The following is a 12,843-nucleotide window of genomic DNA, read 5'->3' as shown; positions in this document are numbered from 1 at the left end:
ATTCTGCTATAAACATAGGGGTGCCTGTATCCCTTTGAGTTACTATTTTTCTATCCTTTAGGTAAATACCTAGTAGTGCAATTGCTGGATCTCAGGGTAGTTCTATTTTTAACTTTTTGAGGAATCTCCATACTGTTCTACAGAGTGGCTGCACCAGCTTGCATTCCCACCAACAGTGCAAGAGGTATCCCCTTTCTCCACATCCTCACCAACACTTACTGTTTCTTGATTTGTTGAAGTTAGATATTCTGAAAGATGCACAGTGGTATCTCATTGTGGTTTTAATTTGCATTTCCCTGATGATAAGTGATTGTTGAACATCTTTTCATGTGTCTGTTGGACAACTGTATGTCTTCTTTGGAGAAATGTCTGGTCATGTCTTCTGTCCATTTTAAAATTGGTTTATTTGGATTTTTGGGTGTTGAGTTGCATTGGTTTTTTTATATATTTTGGATACTAACACTTTATTAAACATGTCATTTGCAAATATCTCCTCCTATTCAGTAGGTTGCCTTTTAATTTTGATTATTCCATTAGTTTTGCAGAAGCTTTTTATTTTGATAGTCCTAATAGTTTATTTTTGCTTTGATTTCCTTGCCTCAAAAGACATATCTAGAAAAATGTTGCTATAGCCTGAAGGTTTATTTTCTTGTAATAGCTTTGTCTAGTTTTTTCATCAGGGTAATACTGGCCTCAAAACAGAAGAGGTATGCTCTCTTCTTCAATTTTTTGGATGAGTTTTTTGTAGAATCGGCAGTATTTTTTCTTTAAATGACCAGAATTTACCAATGAACCCATCTGGGTGTAGAATTTTCTATGTGGGAAGATTTTTCACTAGAAATCACACTACTGTGGTTGATATAGAGATATTGCATTTCTTTTTAAATTAGGTTTTCTAGTTTGAGTTATTCAAGGAATTTGTCCGTCTCTTCTAAGTTGTAGAGATTAGCATAGTTATTCAAAATATTATCTTATTAACATTTTAATATGTGTAGAATGTATACCAATGTCACCTTTCTCAATTCCAACACTGACAATTTTGTATCTTTCATTCATTTTTCTGATTAGTCAGGTTAAAGATTTGTCAATTTCTTAAAATCTTTTCAAAGACCAAAAAAAGATCCTTTGGTTTTCACGTCTTTATATTTTTCCTTCTTTCTAGTACACTGCTTTCTGGTCTGATATTTATGTTTCTTTTCTTTTACTTATTTTGTACCTAATTTGCTCTCCCTTTTCTAGTTTCTTAGGGTAAGCTAAGGTCATGGGCTTGATACAATTCTTGTTTTCCAATATAGGCATTAATGTGATAAATTTCCCTCTAGCTATTACTTTAGCTTTATCCACAAATTTTGATATGTTGTGTTTTCATTTGCATCCAGGATAAAATTTTAATTTCCTTTTTGCTTCTTTTTTGACATGGTTATACAGAAGCATGGTATTCAGTTTCTAAATATTTGGAAAGTTTCCATAGATCCTTTGTATTTCTGATTTAGTTCCCTTATAGTCAGAGACCGTGTTTTTGAAAAATAAAATTACTGAGACCTACTTTAAGGCCTGAATATGTTTTTTCCTGGTAAATGTCCTACGTGCACTTGGGGAAAAAAATGTGTATTTTGCTATTGGTAGGTGGAGTGTTCTATTACTAGCAAAATTTCAAATTGGTTCACTTGTGATGATTAATTTTATGCATCAACTTGATTGGACTAAAAGATGCCTAGAAAGCTAGGAAAACATTATTTCTAGGTGTGTCTGTGAGGGTATTTCTAGAAGAGGTTATTATTTAAATCGTTAAACTGAGTAAAGACCACCTTTACCAATATAGGTGAGTGCCATACAATCTGTCAAAGGCCTGAATAGAACAAAAAGATGGAGGAGGAACAAATTTGCTCCCTGCTTGACTACCTACTTCTGCCCTGGGACATCAGCATTTATGGTTCTTGAAACTTTGGACTCAAACTAGAGCTTATACCATTAGCTCCCTGGTGCTTAGGCCTTTGGATTGGACTGAAACTGCACCATCAGCTTTCCTGCGTTTCCATTTTGAAGGTAGTAGATCATGGGACTTGTCACCCTCCAAAATCTTGTGAGCCAACCCTTCATAATGTCTCTTTCTATGTATCTCTTCATAGATATTCTACTGGTTCTATTTCCTAAAGAATCCTAACTAACACAATTGTGTTATTCAAGTCTTTTATATACTTAATGATATTATTCTTTTTACTTGTTTTATCTGCTACTGAGGTAGGAATAATTAAGTATCTGAATATAATTGTGGTTTGTCTATTTCTTTTTCAGTTACATCAAGTTTTCATGTGTATTTTGAAGCTCTGTTATTTGGAATATAAATGTTTGGTATTGTGATAAATACTTGATAAATGCTTGGTAAATTAACTTTTCATCATTATGAAGTAATCTTCAGTTTCCCTAAAAATATATTGTTTTCCAGCAACCAACTTCATAGGACCTTAATATAGCCACTATAGATTTATTTTCATTAATGTTAGCATTGCTATACCTTCTCCTCTCCTTTTTTCAACTTACTTATGTCATTAGAAAGAAAGTGCATTTCTTTTGGGTCTTGCTTTCTTCAAACTGATAATCTGCCTTTTTATTGGGATTATTTTTAAAAAATATTTATTTACTTTAGAGAGAGAGAGAGAGAGAGCATGAGCAGGAGTGGCAGAGGGAAAAGGAGAGATAATCTTAAGCAGACTCCATGCTGAGCGTGGAGACTGATGCAGGGCTTGGTCTCACAACCCTGAGATCACAACCTGAGCCCCAAAGTTGGACACTTAACTGGCTGTTCCACCCAGGCACCCCTTACTGGGATTATTTTTAAACCATTTACATTCAATATGATTTGAGATGGTGAAGTTTAAGTCCAATGCCTTGAAAACCATGTTTCATACATTTTATTTGTCTTTTGACTATTTGGAGGATAAATTCATTTACTTTTATGGTTCTCTGTCAACCTGATGTGGAAGTTGTTATATTGGAATTTAATTACTTGTTTACATTTCTATATTATATTCTCTGTCATTAATGCATTACGAGCGGAAAATGCCTTATTCATCTTTCTCGAACTTTTGACATTATTGGTATTTTACAGCTAGAATCTAAAGTTGCTTGACTATCTTTGCAGCAAATAATGAAATGAATACATCCATTCATTCTTCACTAAGGAGTATCAGTTGTAAATGGGTGCTTTATCCTAAGGTTAACTTCTCATTACAAGCCAATCAGCATCATCTGGGTTAAAAACTGTGCTCCTATTATATGGTCTCAAACTCTGTTTTTAACTTTAAATCAGAATAGGGGGAGGTAACTTAGAACCGATTTGAGGTCCTTTTGGAATCCATGTTTTATTGGATATGCCACAGGTATTCCAATTGGAATGTTAGTATGTCAAGTATATGTTCCAACAAGATGTAAGAGAGAAAACTAGCATTAAAACTACTTGCCCGATTGGGGCGCCTGGGTGGCTCAGAGGGTTGAGCCGCTGCCTTCGGCTCGGGTCATGATCTCGGGGTCCTGGGATCGAGTCCCGCATCAGGCTCTCTGCTCATCAGGGAGCCTGCTTCCCTTCCTCTCTCTGCCTGCCTCTCTGCCTACTTGTGATCTCTCTCTGTCAAATAAATAAAATCTTAAAAAAAAAAAAACTACTTGCCTGATTAATTCTCCTTGTCTTACAGAATAAGATGCTTATTTTAAGTGGCATAAATGCTATCGATTCAATACTGGAGGGAGTCAAAAAGGAGTATTTGACAAGGACAGTTAGTGCATTCAGTTGAAATACTGGTCTTAGCCCTTTCCAAATCCCAAATGTGGAACAGTCCAAAACCAAATGAGCAACTTGACCTTTCTCAATTAGTAGGAATTTTATAAACAGTAACACTAATTTTATTTTTTTAATACTTTATTTATTTACTTGACAGACAGAGATCACAAGTAGTCAGAGAGGCAGGCAGAGAGAGGAGGAAGTAGGCTCCCTGTTGAGCAGAGGGCCTGATGCGGGGCTCCATCCCAGGACCCTGAGACCATGACCTGAGCTGAAGGCAGAGGCTTTAACCCACTGAACCACCCAGGTGCCCCTGTAACACTAATTTAAACCCATCTTCAAAGATTTAAAAAGCAATTAGTTCAAATTAAGTTAAAAATATTGCTATTTTCTGAATTCAGTTATTAAGATTAGTTGTACTAGATCAATATTAATGCTATAAACATGCTTTTAAGTTATTTCTTTTAATTTACGTCTTTTTTGTACTCATTGTAGTATAAAAATATATAAGATGTTTGGGTTCACTTATGAAGCCATAAATCAAATTTTCCTGTAAATTTGGACTGATACTAACTAGAAATTTTAAGGGGAAGAAAAAAGCAGGCACATCTTATATTTTGAAGAAGTTGTAGAGAATATATCCTTACAGAATGCTTTTTCCAAAAGAAAAAAAAAGAATATGACTTTTCCTCCTTAAAAAAGGTTTGAGAATTTGAGTGAAAGATGAAAAATGATTCTCTCTCCATACAGTGAAACCACAGGCAAAACAGAATAGTTTTGGCATCTTAGGAGCTGTAGAGTGAAAAATGAGTACCCAGAAGTAGATAATTCTATTCTGGTTGTACAGTTAAAAAAACTTAATGGAAACTTTTTTGTTTTGTTTTGCTTTTCCCCAGATAGATAGATAGATAGATAGATAAACAGAGATATGTATGTGCGTATATATTCGAAGTATTATAAATTGGCCAACATATAGTTAAGTTACTATAATTCAAAGTATGTGAAAGGCAAAATTATAACTGGACATCTTTTATCACAAATTACTTAAATGTAAGATTGGGTTCCGTAGAATATGAATCATCTGCATACTTATATATTCTGTTACATCAACGGTGAGTTATTGCCACTGCTGCTCTAGCATGTAATTTATTAATAGTAATATTAAGCAATATTCCCTTGATTTCCATAACTGTAGTTTCCCAGGACAGTGTGATGCCACAAATAAGCTAGGATAATGGTTGTTGTCATTTGTATTCATTACTTTGAAAGTTGCTCCCAAAATAGACCTACTGGTAATTTACATGTCTGATTTTGTGTTCAAGAAGGTTATGATTTTAAGAAATGCTTGCCCTGTTATGAACCACAGTTTGTTGGTCTCCTATCAGTAACACTGAAGTGTTAAACCAGGTAGGTCTTTAAGGGACTCTTCCAAAGGCTTGAAATACCAAAGGTGCACTTAGTAGTTTCTCTGGAGTGAAGCTGCACTGCAAGGCACACTGTCCCAACCAGCCACACAGGCTGGCAAGTTAGTTTATATGCACAGGAACTCACAGTCTCAGAGGTTCTCCCCTGAGGAATGTTTTTCAAGTTTTCCTTTACACACATCATACTGCTCTCCTTCATTTAAAGGCCTTGGCCTCTTACCACTGAATAATAGCATGTTGTTGAGTAGAGAAGTGACATTGGGAGAGCAGCTCTTGAATGAGGACCTGAAGGACTGTTGGAGGCAGGGTAGTTTACAAATGTCAAAGATGATTATTCCCCAGGACATAAAATAAAGGTAAATGGCGAGCATAAATCTTGTCTTTGTACACTGAAGCTTTTATTGTGTTTCCCCGTAGTTATTGCAAATCCAATTTTCATTGGAATCCCATTGGGAGTGTGGCTCACACTAATTTTTGAGCTTGAAGAATTATCAGGGAACAAAATCATTGTATTGTTTTTGGACTCAAATGCAAATCTAGTATGAATATGGAATAGGCATTTCTGTACATTGAGAAAGTGTGTTTCTCTTCAGCTTAAAAAAAACAAGCTACAAGAGACATATTTCTCTCCAAACATTAAGAAACAACTGAGCTAAGTTGCAAAATACCTTCTCTTCCTAGGTTGCCAGCACATGAAAAATTGCAGAGCTTCTAGGCCTTGAGCCAACCTTATTCAGGACTCAGGAAAGAAAAAAAAAAAAAAAAAACACAAAAACAGTCTGGATAAATTCTCAATGTAAACTGCTATGGGATCATGCTACCACATAAGCCTGAAGAGAGAGAGGTTGCGTCTGTACCTCTGGCTTGCCTTTCCGTTATTCCATCCTCAGCAAAAGGCAAAGCAAGTTAAAATGCTACCTCTAGCCTTCCTTTCACTCAGCTCACTCAAGTCACCTTTATAGACTTCAACCACCCATTGTATCTACACATATTTCCAAAGTATTTCCAAAGCAAGTGGTCAGTTTTATCAATTAAAAGAAAAAAATAGGTACTAGTCACATTACATGAGTGGATTGACAAGGCCTAAAATCAACAAATAATTCCACAACAGCCCTGGTTTTCTACCTGTGCTTTATTCCAGATACCTCTCATCAGTATGAGAGGTATGGAGATCTTTGAGCCAAACTTCCCCAGCCCAAGAGCTTCCTCTTTACTCCAGATACCTCTCATCAGTATGAGAGGTATGGAGATCTCTGAGCCAACCTTCACCAGCCCAAGAGCTTCCTCTTCCCTGAACAATTGCTAAGACCCCTCAGAAAGTCTATGGTTACACCTAGCTCAATGTACAAACCTCTAACTTAAGATATAGCTCAATGTACATACCTCTAGCATAAGATCACCCAACTCAGATGGAGGCTACTTGTACCCCAAACCAATAATCATCACTAAGATAAGGTATGTGTTGGAATGGAATGAGATTAATGGAAGAGATATTAGGATTTGAGTGTGTGTTAAAGAGTCTAAAAGAAGTCAGATGAAGCCAACTCTGATCCTTTTGATGAATGTCTAATGATAACTAAATAAAATAGTAAACCCCTCCTTATTTTCATGATCATCTCACTCTTCATCAGTTCTTGAGACTAGCTGTACATGATTCTCCTTCTGAATATTCAAGGAGATGGAACTTCTCACATCAATATGCCAGGGACCTCCCCCCCTCCCACCAAGACTTACACTTTCTGTCTTGTGCTTGAAGCTCTGATGATACCTTGAGCCTTCTGACCTTCTGCAACCATCTTCTAGCAATCTCCTATCCCAGGTAAATACGAAGCTCAAGAAAGCCTCCATTGGAATTAAAGCAGATCCTTGTTTGACCCAGGTCACGGACACATTCTTGCTCATCAACATTAACTTAAATCAAATATTTTAGCTAGAGGAGACTGATCCACATTGGCCAGCTACTTGTCCCCACTGACATCCCTCCATGAATCACTAGGTCTCCTTATAGCAGACAACTTTGCCCTGTCTTCCACTCTCTACATTTTCAGAGGCCACTAAGATGCCATGTCCCTAGAAAAGTGACAACCTTTTTTACAATGGCAAACTTAGAGTGGCCCTGGAATACATATTAGACTCTAGGAGTGCTGGTTGCTATGTAACATTCATGCCGATATTTTCCAACTTATGTAATATTTTCTAACTTATGTAATAGAATATTTAGGGGACAACAGAAAGTAAATATTTTCCCAATAGAGTATATATCTTCCTATAGAAAGAATTAATTTTTGAGCTTTCAAAGATAAAAAAGAAATGACTAGAGGCTGTTCATGTGTCTGGGTAAGGAGCATATGGGAAATTTCTATACCTTCTACTCAATACTACTCTAAAAAATAAAGTCTATTTAAAAAAAAATGAACGAGTCCTAAAATAAATACAAACATCTGGAATAAAAGAAATTTTAAAAGTAACTCTTAACCTTTTCCCTGTCAAAACTATTCTGGTTTTTATATATTTTTTTCTATTTTTAAAAATTGTGATACAATATATGTAAAATAAATTTACCATTTTTACCATTGTAAGTGCACAGTCCTATGGCACTAAGTCAGTTCACATTATTGAGCAATCATTATTGTTATCATCCATCTCTAGAATCTTTAAGTCTTCCCCCAATAAAATCCTTCTTTATATATATTTGACCATTTTCTAGGAACTTCACATAAGTAGAATCATACAATATTTTTGTAATGTTTTTTTCATTCAGCATAACATGAGGTTCTATGTTGTTACATGTGTCAGAATTTCCTTCCTCTTTAATATAAGGATGAATAATATTTTGTTGTGTGTATATATTACATTTTATTTACCCATTCACTCATTAATGAATGCTTGGAGTGTTTCATTTTGTCTTTTAACTATATGTAATTTTGAAGTCCTAAACAATAAAGGAAGAACATTATATCATCACCATTTCCTTAAAAAAAATAAGTAAATGACACTCATGAAACACATGTTAACGAGGAAAAAAAAAGAAAGAAAAGAAAAAGAAAGTGGCCATATCTTATCAGCATGAGAAGGCTTAATCATCTCTCAAAAATCAAAGTAGATGACATGAGTTACAGATTCTAGGAAGTTATTATATGACTATTGTAAATTTAATGGAGCTTTATACAATGTCTTTATTATAATAATGGGTGATATTATGCCTACATTTTTCACCTTCTTCTCTAAGTGCTCTTCTTGTTTTTATTTCTCTACTTCACTTGGGATGGCTGCCCTCTCCTTCAAGCATTTTTCAAATACCTCAAATCCTATCTCTTACAGAAAGTCTGACAGTTATAATTATCCACCCACCCTGACCTTGCCTTCATTCTACAAACATATGTTGATAACTACATGTGATAAGCTCTTGTCTAGGTAATCAGAGGGAACAGCTTTGACTTCTTGACTTCCTTTTGCATGTCCACATACATTGAGAAACATGAATTTCCCATGCAAATACTTGCTAAATATTCTTCTTGTATCTTATTTGGTCTCCACTATAATGTCTTTCATAGAACTTGTGTCTTCTTGTGTCTTATTTGATCTTGTGTCTTATTTGTTCTTTCATAGAACTAGCCACAGAGTTAGTGTTCAAAATACTTAATGACGGTTAATGGCATGTTTGCTCAGCATGTGTCCACGTCATCCCTCCAGCAAACAGATAGCACACTCTACTGTCAACTGTATAAAACCTCCTGCAGGGGTGTGCCTAGGTAGCTCAGTTGGTTAAGTGCCTGCCTTTGGGTCAGGTCATGATTCCTGGGTCCTGGGACAGAGCCCATCCTCCGACTCCCTGCTCAGCAGGGTGTCTGTTTCTCCCTCCCTCTCTACCCCTCCTCCCATTTGTGCATGTTCTCTCTCTCTCGGATAAATAAAATCTTAAGCAAAAACAAAAACCTAGTGTGTTATCTCATGTGATAACAACAGAATGCTTGAGCTGAAGAAACCATATTTATTACCCAAGTAACAGCACAAAGGTAGGTATCAGATTCCACAAACTACAACCATTAGAAAGCATATGGCAAGTGACTCACAGCAGTTCAATGCTTTGGTCAGAGTTGAAGTACCAAAAAGGACTCTCAAATCTGATGCCTTTTGGGATGGCCATTACAACCTTTACCCCACAACACTAACTGCACCCAGTTAAGTGTAAATAACTCAACATTAGTACTCCTCTTTATGGTAAAGTCTGTGTATACCTAACCCCAAGCTCTAGGTATATGGAATGGGATAAAAACCATAAATATCTAAGTTTCCACTCATATTTGACCATACATATACCTTCCAGAGAAGCTCAGATTCCTGGCTATTTCTTCAAGGTTCCTTTGCAGAGAGGAGAACAGGGGAAAAAGTATGCTACTAGAAGTCAGAACATCTGGGTTGACTTCACATCTTCCATACTCAAGGCATCTGAATTTAGTTCATTTTCTCTCCAATCTGAGAATTCGTTTCCTCTTGAAAATAAGTTCAGTAAGTCTTTTTTACCTTTTACGATGTCATGCAATATTAAATGTAATAATAAATGTGATTTTTTTTTGTAACTGTGAATGGCTATATATACCCAAGCACAGTTGGTTCACATATTGTCTCTGAGGCAAACAGTTATAGCATGGAAATAATGGCAATATTAGAGATTTTAAATGTTTGTCTCTTTTTTTTTCCTTTCCACAAAGATTTGATTTCCTATTCTTCCCTAAACAGTGTCAAAGAAAAAAAAATGAGATCACTAGGACAGTTAGAGACACAAATCATGGCAGGAAGCACATCGAAATCCTGGAGATTTGAAGTGTGGGTGCATCTTGATAGTAACCTGTGCACAGCGTCAGATATGTCTCTCTGGATATGTGTAAGCAGTACGCAATGATAGACAGTTATTGAACATGTACAGGTGCTGGGCCCTGTGAGCGCTGTCAGGATAATGATAGCAAATGTTTAGTAAGCCCTACCTAATTTGTATCAGGTACTATTCTTTCTAATAACTTCATATACACTATCTTATTTAAATATCACAGCAATCCTAATAGTCAGTGACTATTACTATCCTATTTTACACCCAAGAATACTGAAACACAGAGAACTTGAAAAACTTATCCAAGATCCCTCAGCTAATATGTAGAAGAGCCAGAATTCCAAACCAGGCACTTATCAGAAACCATACTAAGCATTTTTCTGTTCCCAAGATAATAACAAGGCAAAGCAGAAGTCTGGCTGAGTGAGGAATGGATAAAAAATCTTTATGAAACAGCAGCTGCTGAGCATTTCCATCTTCTCTTCTAAGCCCTAAGTATAGGCAGCTACGACCAGGAGAAAGAAATTCTTAGAAAACGTCTAGATTTTTCCAAAGGAGAATGAAAGACTGGTAATGACAAAGCAAATGGGTATGTTGAGGTTATCCAACACTAAACTCACTAGAGGGAGCAGAAGCCCTTATCCTCTGGGAAACATGACTAGTTAAGGTAAATGAGCTTAAAGAGAAACAAAAGAAGCTATCTGAGTACAGCCTTTAAAATAGGATGTAGGCACACAGAACAATGTATATTCCATGATTCAGAATAAATGGAAATATCAATGTTTAAAAACAAACATAAGGGGGGAGGGTCCCTGGGTGGCATCTGCCTTCAGCTTGGGTCATGATCCCAGCGTCCTGGGATCAAGCCCCACATCAGGCTCCCTGCTCAGCAGGAAGCCTGCTTCTCCCTCCCCCACTCCTTCTGCTTGTGTTCCTTCTCTCACTGTCTCTCTCTGTCAAATAAGTAAGTCTTTTAAATAAATAAATAAATAATAAAACAAACATAAATATATTAAAAGAGCTAGGATAGGATGTATTGATGACATTAGCAGCAATACACAATTATCAAGAAGAAGCAAATAGATTAATTGGATATAAAAATAAATACATTTTAAAAATCACACGAAATGGATAGTTAATAAAACTGATAGAGCCGCAAATTATACAGGAAATTATTTAAAGGGTGCTAGAAAGCAATAAAGTAAGGGAAAGTATAAAAGAGAATAATCATAGATGATAAAAACACAATGGCCATTTATAGCAGTTTCAGAATGAAATAAAATAAATGAAGATGTTAAAATAGATAAAATAATATTCTACCAGTATTTCCAGGATTTAAAAATATGAACACGTAAGATAAAGGACCTTGGAATGTGCAAAATAGTATAGATAGAACCCCCCCCCCCACATATGTGCATCTTAAGGAAATTTAACAAAATATTCTACATGCTTTCAGAGAGTGAAGTTATTTTAAAGGAAAAAGTTTCAGATTGATACAAAATTTTTCACTATCAACACTGGGAGCAAGATGTCAGAGGGCTAACATTTTCAAAGTGTTAAAGATCTTTAAACCTGTATCTACCAATTGTTTTATTTATTTATTTTATTTTAGAGTGCAGATGATTCCCTGAATAATTAAACCCCTCTTTGAAAAAAAGTAAGAAAATAAATGAATCCTAGACAATACTATGTGAAATTTGGGAAATGAGTGTAATCAAATAACTTAGTAAAGTTTATGATTATCTAAAAGTAAAGAATATAATGAAAACTTAGGAGAAGCAGTGATGAAAACAGAAGACAGTTTATGAACCATGTGGGGATATCCACTGGGTTTCTCCATCTTTCTTGAACATTTCTGGCTTGTGATTTAAAATCTAAAGCAAAAGACTCTTCTCAATGCTTTCTGCCTCCAACCACTTAAAGACAAAAAAAACTGTCCAGAAGTGTTATTGCCTGGTGGTATGGGAGCCAAAAGGAATACTCAACAGAGGACCAAGGATATACTGGTTTTCTATTGTTGCATAAACAACTGTCACAAATTTAGTGGATTTGAACAGCACACGTTAATTATTTCCCAGTTTCTGTAGAAGTGTAGACCCAGCTTAATTAGGTTCTCTGCTTCAGATTCGCATCAGGCAGCAATCCAGTGTTAAGTGGGGTTGGAGTCTCATCAATGGCTTGGTGGGGAAAGATGTGCTCCCAAGCTCTCTCAGATTGTTGACAATATTCAGCTCCTGAAGTTGTGGGACTGAGATTCCCGATTTCTTGCTGGCTGTCAGCAAGTGCTCATTTTCATCCCTAGAGGCCACTTGTGATTCCCTATCATATGACATTTCCCATTGGCAATGCACAATATATCTGCTTTCTTCTTCAAGACTAGCAAGAAAATGTCTCCCTCCAGTCTGCAAAGATGAAATCATATATAACAAAAAATAATCATAGGAAGACATTCCATAACATTTGCCAAGGTCTATTGCTTAGAAGCAAGATGCAGGTTCTGCTGGCACTGAAGAGGGAGGGGACTTACAAGGACTTACAAGGACATGATCTGTAGTAAGTGACCAAAAGGCGTGTCTACCACAGGTGCCCAGGAGTTTCCACATTGATCTTATTTCCTCCTACTATTAGACTGCCAAGGTAGGTTCAAACTTGAGCTTGTCCGTTACCACAAGTGATAACATTCAGGAAAATATGAATTGGCATGTCAAATTTTCAAGCACCTACAGAGTACAATCACTGTATAAGAAAGACTATAAACCAAACAGCATATGCTCTATGAAGCAGAATTATTGAAACAGATGGCCAACAAATAT

Source organism: Meles meles, chromosome 15, assembly GCF_922984935.1.
Source record: "Meles meles chromosome 15, mMelMel3.1 paternal haplotype, whole genome shotgun sequence".
In the NCBI taxonomy this organism is placed as follows: domain Eukaryota; kingdom Metazoa; phylum Chordata; class Mammalia; order Carnivora; family Mustelidae; genus Meles; species Meles meles.
Note: the sequence above shows the minus strand (reverse complement) of the source record.